Genomic DNA, 12,413 nt, shown 5'->3' with positions numbered 1-12,413 from the left:
TCATGAAGTGGTAATATCTGTTGAAAATAGGCAGCAGTCTGTTGAAAACAGGCAGCTATTGAGCTATAACCTTACAAACAGAGCCTCAGACTCTCATACTTTTAATAGTCACGCCCAACATGAACACATCTACTTTTATTGTTTGTCCTCTCATTTCTTCTGGTTTTTCCTCTAATTTGTTGCTGTCTGTCTGTCTGCCTGTCTGTCTGTCTGTCTGTCTATCCATCCTTCCTGTGGGCCGTTAGCTATGCTGTGCGTCTGTCACAGTCCCAGCAGTGTGTTGCAGACACAGAGGAGAAAGAGAAGAGGCCATCTGGACTGGGTCACACTGTAGCAGCGACCACACGGGAAGCAGCCAGAACTCTTCAAACCATAATAACCGTCAGAGTGGGAAGAAATAACGACAGCGGGTATGGGAACGTTTCCCCTCTCTACTTATAGTGCCGCTCTTTCTTTCCGCACGCTCCCACCCTCCCACCTCTCTCTGGATCTCCCTCTTTCTTCACACCTCTTGAGATGCTATGCTTACATGGGTTGATAAATCCTTTTTTGTGTCCCCCCGTTTATTCACGCTTTGTCTTTGCACTACTGGCTTTGCTTCATTCAAGAGGAAAGCAGTGTATCTGCAGAGAGCGAACATTTGGTAAAGAGCCTTTTGTTGCTGATTTGAAAGAGCCGGTTTCCAGTCTGACAATTGGCAGCATACCGATAGGGGACAAACAGCGGTCTGTGCACATTCACCAACACACAATTTCCTGGCGTATACCCATGCTGTAACACTCATCACACTCACACACACATACAGGGAGAGATCAACTTTGTTCCTGCTTAGTTAAAGTGTGTGCGTCATGGACAACAACAAAGCTCCACCATCGGCGACACAAAACCTACAATTCACCCTTCAAAATGTGCATTTCCATGAGAGTGGAACAGTTGCTGGTACAATAAAGTACACTTCTCTTTCCTCTCTGGCATTGTGGTGGTGTCTGTCTGTCATGAATGCACTGTTGTGTTTTGTGTCTGACACTCTTGAACTACATTTTTTTTGGACAAGCATCCCTCCTGCCCCTCTTTTATAGCTTGGAGAATTCCCCACCATGGACGGGATCCCCAGTGAACACTTCTCTGTGTCCCTTCCTTCCTCAGTGAGTAAGATAATGAACTCTCATAAGGGAGTGGGTGACCCTCTTTTGTACACTTTCCATCTATCTTTGCTGTGCAACAGAGAGACACAGCGTGCGCTAGAGAGAAAGGGATGGAGTACAGACTTGCAGTAATATCATGGAGACTGAGATTGAAGCCTTTGTACTGCGCTGCCCTGTGTTCATCTCACTAATGGACGAGGTTAAGACGCAAGTGGCCCCATTTTTAGCAGATGAAGAAGGAAACATGTCTCTTCTGGCCTGCCCGGTCCAGACCAGCATTGATCCACCTCTGGACGGAGCAGGAGTCTATTATCTTGGAGATTACTTTTAAAGCTTTTCATTTTGTCCTTCTGCCTGTGGATCGACCACATGCTACAAGGACTGATTGAGTGCCCTGCAGCCGCAGGTCTGACCTGAATGCAGCGCAGACATTGGCCACAAACCATCCACAGCCTCCGATTCTAACTTCCTCTGACCTCCATTCTCTCCTCTTTTTCATCTGTTTCAAAGAAGCTTCTTCTTCTACATGTTCACCTCCTCACACTGCCACGGACCTTCAGCCTCTTGTTTTTTCTATCTTCACTCTCTTTTCATTAAAGCAGATCCCCAAATCATGAGATAAGTTTGTCTCTTTGATCAAATTCCTTTTTAAAAGGGCCCAAAGGTTCTCAAAGCACTGGCTGACAAGATCAAGACAGCTGTTAGTATAAGTGAGAAAAAAAAAATCAATTGCGGCATCGTTTACAGCAAATAAGAGTTGTATTTAGTTGCTTGCTTGCTTACTTGCTTATGTAGTATCTTAACCACCGAAAGTTGAACCAAGAGGTTGGAATGTAGCCGGTAAATGTTAATGACTAAAGGGTGTTAATCTTAGTGAATGGGGGCCTCTTGCACTTACAGTGTTTATCAAGACCCTTTCTTTTGTCATCACAGTTAAACACAGTTTTTATTATTTGTACATGTCACTGTATGGATTTTAATAAAGCACATTAAAGGTGGAGTCTGCCATTTTTGTCTGTAAATGGGAACCAAACAAAATGGCTCAAATTGAGACCCAGCACTATTACGTTGGTGCGGACAGGGAAAAAGCAGTGGAAGCCAGAGGGACCGTTAATCTGGCACATGCTAACATTCTGAAGGAGTAATGACGGGAGAGGTGTATTTGTTTGGGTGTTGAGTTTTAATATCAACAATCTTTTATTCAAAATCGCAGACTCCACCTTTGAGTTCCCTATAATGAAATATGCCTCTCCTTGCTGTTATTGTTTCCCACCTCAACCTCAACTTGTTTCGAGCAAGGTCTTTTGACTGTCAACCATCAGCGTCAACAGATACAATCTTTTTTCATTAAATTCACGTCAACTGTAAGCACCGCATCTTTTGACATTGTGTGTTTGCTGTAATAGCCTTCACAGATTTTTTTTCCTCTGACCCAACTCAAATTATTTGATATTTCTTCCCCTTTCTTGTTTCTCATTTGATTTCCTTTCCTTTCCTGCCTTGTTTTTACTTGATTTTGTCCCTTCCTTTTGTCATTCATTTCCTTTTCTTTTACTGTCTTACTTTTTTCCATTTCCTTGTCTTTTCAATCTGTTGCTTTCACTTTGCCTTTCTTCCCTTTTCGCCGTTCCCTTGTCTTTCTTTTTCTTTTGTTTCCTGTCTTTACCACAATCTATTTAACCCAGTTTTTCAGGCCATCTGTCCATCCATCAGCAGGGCACCTCAGATGGATCCTCCTACCACGAAGACCATTAGAAGACCATTCCTCCCGGCTGTGTAGATAGATAAATCGGTCCATCATCAGGAGCATGTGTCAGGTAATCAAGTACCATCATTACTTAGAGCATCACTCCTGCCTGACCTGCCATTGCAGCCAGTTATGGAAACTGAGAATATAATTAATCTGTATGGCATTTTGCCTATGATTTGTTGGCTTTTAATTTTTCTAATTGATTTTAAGTCAATTTTGTAACTCAGCAGACGAAGTGGCCAAAAATTATTTGGTCAATGCCTATCCATTTCTGGTCTGGGCCAATTGATTCTACGACAAGGTTGTAGTCCCTGGACCGTATTGATCAACTAATCATGATGGATTTCCAATTGTCAGAGGCCACAGTTTGTAAGATCCTTCTTTATTACCTTAGAGACCGATGACCTTTGTTGGCCTTAAAGATACGGTCAGGAATAATGATTTTTTTTACTCTATACACACTGCAAGGACTGTTTAATATGGGTGAATAAATGTTTCATCAGTTTTATTGCTCAGAAAATCTTGTTTTAAAAAGAATGTGCTTGTAAATGGACACTGAAAGCCAACACCATTTTTATCAATATCCTCTGAGAGTAAGAGGAAATTTGATGTGACTGAACAATTATGAGTGAATAATGAGCTGTGATTGTGACAGTGTAATTGGACCCAGACGCACCATTAAAACAGCATACATTGACAAATATCCCTGATACCTCATCAAAAGAGAGTGCAATAATTGTGCTTCAAATTCTGAGAAGTCAAATTACATTTTACAATGTTTTTATTTGACAAATGGCACTTAAAACATACCAGCTTATTTACACTGCTTGATGACGAGGTTCCTTCTCTTATTTGGTAAGCGCCTGAGATGTTCAGATGAAGGGTAGCAGGTGAATTGATCCAAGCGGTGTCCTGTTTATCGGGAGAAGCTCAGTCATTTGAAGCCAGGAGGGGACAGCCAGTCCGTTGGCAGAGATGCATAAGACTGAATGACAATTCTTTGAGGTGGGGGAGGGGAGAGAAAGCAGTAGAGAAAGAGAGAGAACAGATCTGTTGCTCAGCCATGCTTTGACCTTCAGCAGACCTTGCAGACAATAATAACCTGACTGCATCGCCTCCCTCTGCTTCTTCAACGCTGTACACTCTCCTCACATCTCCTGTTTACACAATCAGTTTCTACTTCATTTGTGACCCTGTGAGAGTACACAGACAGTATATCGTTTCTCCATTTTAAGACATTGTATGGGATGCTTGTCTCTTAGAAATTACAGTTATATATTTAAGAACTGCAATACACTAATGTATATATCTCCTGCAGACAAGATTATAAAAAACACTTCAGGAATTTAGAGGCTCTGTAGCAACAGTATTTTTTATCAACAGTATTAAGGATTTTTTGGTTTGTTTGCAGAGAGTTAGAAGAAAGGATGCCTCTACATAATTTAATTACAAAATAAAGGTAACGGTTATTTGTTACCTTTAATGGGAAAACACATTAAATTGCAGTTACCCATGAAAATGTTCATATTAATATTGCAATTAGCTCTGAATATTTTCTGTTGGAAGAAGGGCTATATGTTAGTCTTGTTGCTTTACATGTTTTTCATGTGCACAATGTCTTGTTTGCCATTTCCAGCCACAGCTGTTTAGTGAAGTTTGATGCCATTGTGATGCTTTCGATTGGTTCTTCTGCTTGAATTTTAATTTGCAGCGCCATCCCCACTATGGCAAAATATGGAAAAACATTCCATACAAAAATCTGAGAAGGGTTCGAGCATAACTGCAATGCAAAGAATGTTTACTAGCAGTCAAAATGCTAATGCCGTTCAAAAATGTTGATGTCCAACCTCAGGAAACATCTGCAGGTAGGCCTATGTAAGTTAAGTTAGCTTACAGTAACTGTAAGCAGTCCTATTACACGAAGAAGGGAAGACATGCCTACCTTCCGTGTGGCACAACAGGCTTCTAATGTGTACTGAAGACGTACTGTATTTTAGCACCATATTTTGCTTGGTCCATTAAAAAGAGATATGAAATTTGACTTTGTGGTGGCTGTTTTCCAGAATTTATATAATCCCGATTCCTGTGAAGTTTGACAGTGGTCAGTGTTTAAACCTTTGAAACTGGTTAACAGTTGAAAACATTTAAAGAATACAAAAAGTAACTCTGATAAAGTAATTGAAATAGTTACACTACTATTGCAATTGAAACTTGTAATTGGTAACCTATTACATTTCCAAAGTAACCTTCCTAATGCTGGTTACATTTTACAGGGGGCAAATGAAGTCACCACTAGTTTACTAGGCTACCTTAAGGTGATGACAAGACTTCAGGAAGTGACTGGGTCCAAGAAATAATAATAATAACCCTCATGGAGCCAGCTGTTTTCTTCTGTTTCCGATCATTATGCTAAGCTAAATCAACCATCTGCCACAGCTTTATACGTGAGAATGTATATATAACAATTTAAGATTTAAAAATTCAACAGTGACTTGTAGCAAGAGACATGACATTTTTACTTTCTTAAGATTCAACCCAAACCCCCATCTTTAACTCACCTTGACCAAAGTATTTTTGTTGCCCACACACAGGACTGAGGCAAAGATTGTTTAAACCGTCGTTGCTACAAGCAAACGTTACAAAGAGGTAGCACTTCCTGTACTTGAAAAAACGTTCAACATCATCACGGAGAACATCATCCTGGCAGCAGTTATGTTAAAGAATGCAAAGTGAACTGGTGGTGTATAAACTTAGTTTCTAGTCAGTGATGGAGGTGCTGAGGACGGAGAGATGGAATAATAATCCTTGAGATCACAGCACCTGAAAGAAGACAATGGAGCTCTTTAAAAAAAAAAAAGGCAAGAACACTCAGACCCACATTATCTTCCTCAAGCATATTTGAATCAATGCTCATCCCGACCGTGAAACATTAGTCACTAATTGAAGATTTGAAGTAATTATGAATGCTCATACATACTGAGCAGCAGCAGACAATCCCTGGATGTGTGTCAAGACATGGAATCGACCTTGGCAGTTAAGTGTTTCTATTCATAACCTGAGCGCTAAAACCAGAAGACTCCCTCATTCAGCGTTATTGCCATGTGCTTGACAGGCATCACCTTTCCCGAAACAACATATGGTACCTTCAGCCATTGAAATGCTAATTTGAAAAAAAGCACATGGGTGGCAAACATCAGCATATTTCTCACATTAAAGCAAGGAGGCTGGAGGACTGTGAGATATCATTGGTATCCAGCTGTGCTCAGTGCTACATTTCTCAGTTCTACAGCATTACATTAGATTTAATTTCCCCAAAACTGTCCACATATTTCCATAATTGCGTTTAATGACAAGAGGAGACAAAGAAACAAGAAGCAGCAGAACACGAAGAGAAGGAGAGGGAGGGAGAGCAAACACTGAAATGATGAGGTCAAAGGAAGTGTGAGATTTAAGGGACACAGAGTCTTCTAGAGATTAATTCATCACACATTTTACCGTAGTGCTGAATAAGAACACAATACCTGTATCAAACCCACAGTACTTGCACTCAAATTACTTTATTATTCAAAAATATTGGTGGAAATAAAATAGCTGTGGGCATTTAAATGTGGATGCAGGACCTGCTGCTTTTTGTTCCGCGCTCTAGAGGCATAAATAATAAAGTGCGCTGAGAATTAACAAGAGTTGAGTGAAGATGCTTAGAATTTTTTTATCTCCATATAGCCAGTTCTGCCAGTGTTATGCATAATGAATTATTCAAGGTGTGTGTATGTAAATTACAGGATATATTTATGATTTGATTTGAATAAAGGTAGAGGACCTTCAGACTGATAACTGTGAGGGGAGGAACAATTGGTCATTGTAACACAGCTCAACATGTTCATAATGCTATTGAAATTCCCTTCACTTTTTTTTGAAAACACATGCAGTCCCTTACACTCACAAACACACACACCAGGGTTCTTTCACCATTGTTGAAGTCAAATTTTATGATTTTAAGACCTTTTTAAGGCAATCACAAAAATATTTTTAAAAGATATTTGATAGAAAAGAGAATTTATTGCGTCACTAATAAGATTAATAGCTTAATAATGTCCTTATTGTCCTTGTGCATCCTCAAAAACAAAAATTATACAAGTAGATTCAAAAATTTGAATCCATGAAGATAAAACAGAAACCACAGTAGAACACAGGGACTCTCCAAATTCCAACATGTTTGTAAATGCCATTTTCCAGTGCAATTAAGGAACTTGATTTGAGTGGAAAGTGTATCTTGTGTGATTGATGTGTGTGACAGAGAGAGAGAGAGAGAGAGAGAGAGAGAGAGAGAGAGGTTTCTTGTTAAACTTTGACACCTATATTGACCTTAACGTGAGCCAACAGTGAGAAATGCAGTGGGTGCTGGAGGGGATAGTCAGACAGTGGATAAAAGGCAGCAGATGATCCAGAGTGGACAGACTGAAGACAATGAAAAGCACCAGTACAGCAACTGTAGAGATCGTATTTATATCAAGTTTCTAAGACCCTGTTTACATGTTTGGTTGTTTAAAAAAACTGAGACATTTCCCTATGTGTGGGCCCTTTGTTTACAGGCAAACAGAGAATTTCCCTTTCTTTTGAAAACGGAGAGGTTGAATTGTCCGTTTATGAAAATAGCCTCCCACGTGTAAACGTAGTCTAAGGGACATGGCAGGTACTCTGTCACACATATTGCTAAATACAAACAAAAGATTCTTCCTGCTTGCTACCCAAGACTATGATTTTGGCTTTTTGGCTACATTTTTGACCATATGTGAGCCCCTATGATTTAGAGGTCAGGTAAATGCACCACAAATGAATGACTGCTCTAATTCCTCTAACTTCATTCATCTCTATGATGATGGTGGCAGACGCTGGGTATTTTAGTATTCAGGCATGTCCAACTACCAAAATTAGTGCAAAATATGTATTCTTGAGTATTCTCAACATCATAAAGCTCCAACAACGTGCTGGAACAAGCTGGTACTGAATCTAAACAGTATGGTACTGTCAGACAGTAGAATACCATGATTTTACAACCTTAAAGCTAAGGGGAAGTTTTATGCAAAAGCATACAACTGGAACTCATTTTCTCTAAGCCTCAGAAAAAACCCTGCTAAAAAAATAATAAAAATATCCATTGTTAGAAGGAGCTTGTTCAATAAACAACAAAAAACACAGACTAAGGCTAAATACATATTTTTCCCTCCATTTTCTTTATTGGTGCAGTGTTACTATATGGTGTCAGAACTTGTCAGAATGTACAAATAAAAACAGTTTATGACATTGAAAAATATAGTTCCAGTGAGGGTTAGGGAGCCATACATGTTGACCTCATCAAGTGCAAAATAAATGGTGTTGGTATATGTGACAGCTTTTTCCTGTTTTAGTTTTTTTTGGGGGGGGAGCAAGCTAATGCATGTGTGAAAAAGTTACATCAAAGACAAAAGAAATAAAAAGAGACAGCGCAAGAGAGCAAGAAAACCAATGATTTGGCAGACCAGACCAATGTCAGTATTGCTCTGAACCACATTAGCACCAAATCGATAACAACACAGGGTCGGTTTATACTGTATGTTGTAGCTGTGAAGACACATCTACAGGTTATAGGTATTAGGGGTTCAGTCAGCAGATGCAGATTAAGAGGAGGGGGACGCCAAGCAGTTTGTCCAGGGAGTATTAGCGAATCCCCAGATATTGATTGGATACAGAAGCTTCTGGACGTCTGAACTGATCCCCTTTACAGCTCGAGTGAGACCGGGTTAGCAGCTGTAAACTGCAGAAGAAGCGAAATAAGAAACTGGAGAAGTATTAACTCTTGTGACAATGACATATGTACTGCGAAGACAATGTGTGTGTCTCTCTGTCAGCCTTATTGCTACTTGGTTTACTGTACACAGCAATATTTAGCACTGGATGAATGATTGTCCTGCGAGCATTTATGGTTATTGCATTTGGATACCGTATACAGTATATATTTGTGTGTGTGAGTGTGTGTGTGTGTGTGTGTGTGTGTAGTATTCATCAAGTCAGTGAGATACAGGTCTCTTTGCATTGACGTGGTAAAGCAAATGCACCCTCGTCTGCAATACTCAGCAACACAGTCAATCACCAACCTGCCGACCCTGCAAGCTTCCTTCCTCTTGGGTTCAACACACACACACGCACGCACACATGCACTCATGCACACATGCACTTACGCACGCACACATGCACGCACGCACACATGCACTCAGGCACGCACACACGCACGCACGCACACATGCACCTTTAAGTTATATGCTTAACCTTTAGATGTTATGTTGAGAATGGCATTACTCTGCTTTAGGTGAAAAAAAACAATTATTTCAACAGTTATTACAAAATTAACAAATTTCCCTCTTATAATCTGGCTATTATCTACATTTTTATAATACAATCAAATTTCACCTCACTGTTTAGCTCGCCGGCCAACAATTTACCGTCAATGGACTCGCAGTTAAATAAACAATGTCAATGTTGTGGTCACAACTTGTTTGCTGCCCCGAAGAGGAATACATAATGATTTTACTTCTGTTTGGGACCAATTACACTCTAATGACAGAAATCTACATCTGGACTATGGGAAGCGTGCTGCATTAAAAGTGCTGTCAACACCAAGAAAAGGAGCTCCACTTTAACCATATTTGAAAGCTGGGGTCTCTGAGGCCACGGACAGAAGTAATGCATTATGAAGCTTCTGCAACATGTCACCAGTTCACAATCAATTAATAACAATAACAAAAAATTACATCATGTGGAAAATACAGATGAACTCTTCCTGCAATGACTACATCTGACCATCAGGTGGCAATGCTTTTCTTTTCCTGTGCACAAAGAATCTTTGTGTTTCCACAAATTGTGTGTGTGTGTGTGTGTGTGTGTGTGTGTGTGTTTGTGTGTGTGTGTGTTTGTGTGTGTGTGTGTGTGTGTATGTGTGTGTATGTGTGTGTCTCTGTTTCGTCATCCATACATTAGACAACAAAGAAAAGGCCAGTGTAAGGATGGGACAAAGATTTTTAGACAAAAAATGCAATTTCAATTTGTTCAGTTTTGTATAAAGCATTTACAGTATATAAGCCAATTAAATGTTGTGTTATTCTTGTACTCTGTTATAGATCCCTCTGGTGAGCTCACAAGTATTTTATGGTCACCTATTGATCGTGTGATTAGGGGAGCAGCAGGGTCCACCCACCTCATGTCTAGTTGAGAGAAATGGTTTTTGAGTGAGTTGTCAATGGATAAGAAGAGCAGGAAGAACAGGGCGGTGATGTTAGTAGATGGGGGTTGGGGTATCAGTAGTGCACTGACCTTCACCACGCCTCCACACCGGTCCACTGACTCAATAAGACAAACCAGCAACCATGGTGACCACCACCTGTGACCCCACCATCCACCCTTCTCTCCACCCTCTTGACTATTTATGCCTGGAAGCTTGGAAATTGGTCCTGTGTTTCAGCACAGAGGTAGGTCCATCCATTAGGCCAACTATCTTTCATCCTGCGGGTGATGATGCAATTTGAGAGCAATGCAATCATTCCACATGATCCAATCCTGGAGTACAACGATGGGATTAAAGTGGACCCTCAGGGCCAGTTCTCAGTTTTATATGTTACTGCTGTCAATAAAACAAGCTCAGCAGCTTCATATTTGTATCTTTGTGGTCCTAAAGCTTCAATCAAAGACCTTGTATTCATGAAAATATCCTGCCTTTTCTTTCAGGGCTAAGCCTCAACCCAAGGGTAACAATGGTAGATCTATACATACATGTAAGATAGTCACTAAATTATGAATGGTTTCCACTGTTTCCTGTAACTTAGGGACCATAATAAGTTCAAACTGTTTTATAAAGGTAAAAAGACCTAAACTTAACAAATGTAGTACATGTGGCTGTGTTTGCCATAGGATTAGGGATCTGCATGTTGCATGACTATTTTACAGGATTTGGTAAAGCAGATGAAGCAGTGGAGATATATTCTTCTGGGACTCCTGAGAGGGCAGGAAACTAATAGAGGGTAACTTTGACAGGATTATAGTGACCCCAGAGGTTTGGAGGAAGATATCAGAGCAGTGAACAATGAGTGAGCACATTTTGAGTGAAGATAGTAGCAACCGCAGGGTCCTTCAGATTTTATTACCACAAGCTGGAACGTCCGTGAATTGTTGATAGATATCCAGACAATTAATCATACTACAGTGCATGAACTGCAGCCTCAAGGTGAACCAGAGGGTTAAATGCAGAAAACAAAAAATGTCCATCTCCAGGAACTTCCTTTTCAACTGCCCAGGGGACAGCTGGGCAAACACTGACCCGTATCTGCCCCTTTTTCCGTGACCCCTAAAGCTGACTTCAACCCCCCACCAGTTCCCCATTTAGGCCACTCTGCTCCCTGTGTTGGCCCCTTCCTTTAAGTGGCCTACTGCGTCAGCCATGCAACTGGACCTGTTGCCCACCCAGGTCCACAGTCCCTCAGTGGGAGCAACATGGAAGTTTAGGAATTCACAGTTTGGGAAAATACAGAAGGTCACTCCACACAAGGAACAGGGTCAGCTTCTTAGACCGGACTAGCTAAACAGACACTGCTGCCAACTTCTTTCTTTCTTTTATGCAACACACACACACACACACACACACACACACACACACACACACACACACACACACACACACACACACACACACACACACACACACACACACACATATATTTATTCCTTAGGCACTACATTCCTTAAAGATCCAGTGTGTAACATGTTTAGTTTTTCATCATCAAAATCGGTGTTGCCTGTTCACAAACTTGTCCTTTTTCATGAATATTTACCACCAGCATCAATTTCAAGTATTCCTATTGGTTTGAAATTTTACAATTTCGTTTGCATTAAATGCTCCATATTCATGCGTCGTCTTGAACTACGTTAGCTGGTAAAGGACATGCAGATCATACTGCTCCTCCTTTTAAATCTCTACACTTCAGGAACCGTTAATATTTTCAGCATACTGGTAAAGTAACTGATGTGTATGCAATACTGTAAGTACCGTAATAAAGGCAGACCAGGTAAACATGGCTGAAAATACCTGTCAGCTCAGTGTGTTAGTACAACCTAGTGGACAAAATGTTCCAGCTTCGCTAAATGTGGATATTAATGATGAAACATTCCCAACGTTAAATTTTAGCAGCTTTGCACTGTTTACCAAATAATTTGAGGCTGTCAGTAGCCACCCACAACCAGCAGCTGATCTGAGGCCAGACCTGTTCTTTAAAATCACAGGTCTCCATCGTAGCAGTGCTGCTAGAAAAGTATTTTGCGGTCTGATCTTGATCTTCAGCTGGAGTAAATGCTCCCAGCATAGCAACTGCTCATCAGGGACTGAGTCACTCCAGTCCCTGATGTGTGGCCACACCCTGGGGTCTAATTATTACAACACACTGTGCAGCCATATGGCTTTGTGTGATTAAACACAGAGAGGGGGGGGGGGGGGG

At 40.7% G+C, this 12,413-nt stretch overlaps 1 long non-coding RNA gene across 1 annotated transcript; it reads left to right on the top strand.

Annotated features, from left to right (window-relative positions):
- The first annotated feature begins 1,057 nt into the window (after window positions 1-1,057).
- Window positions 1,058-7,373, top strand: LOC117946979. The gene is made up of 3 exons (XR_004657134.1): window positions 1,058-1,145; window positions 2,839-2,962; window positions 7,279-7,373. It is a non-coding gene; the product is annotated as an uncharacterized LOC117946979 (long non-coding RNA).
- Window positions 7,374-12,413: the final 5,040 nt, after the last annotated feature.

This window comes from Etheostoma cragini, chromosome 1 (assembly GCF_013103735.1).
Source record: "Etheostoma cragini isolate CJK2018 chromosome 1, CSU_Ecrag_1.0, whole genome shotgun sequence".
Lineage (NCBI taxonomy): Eukaryota > Metazoa > Chordata > Actinopteri > Perciformes > Percidae > Etheostoma > Etheostoma cragini.
Note: the sequence above shows the minus strand (reverse complement) of the source record. Positions and strands in the feature narration are given on the sequence as shown.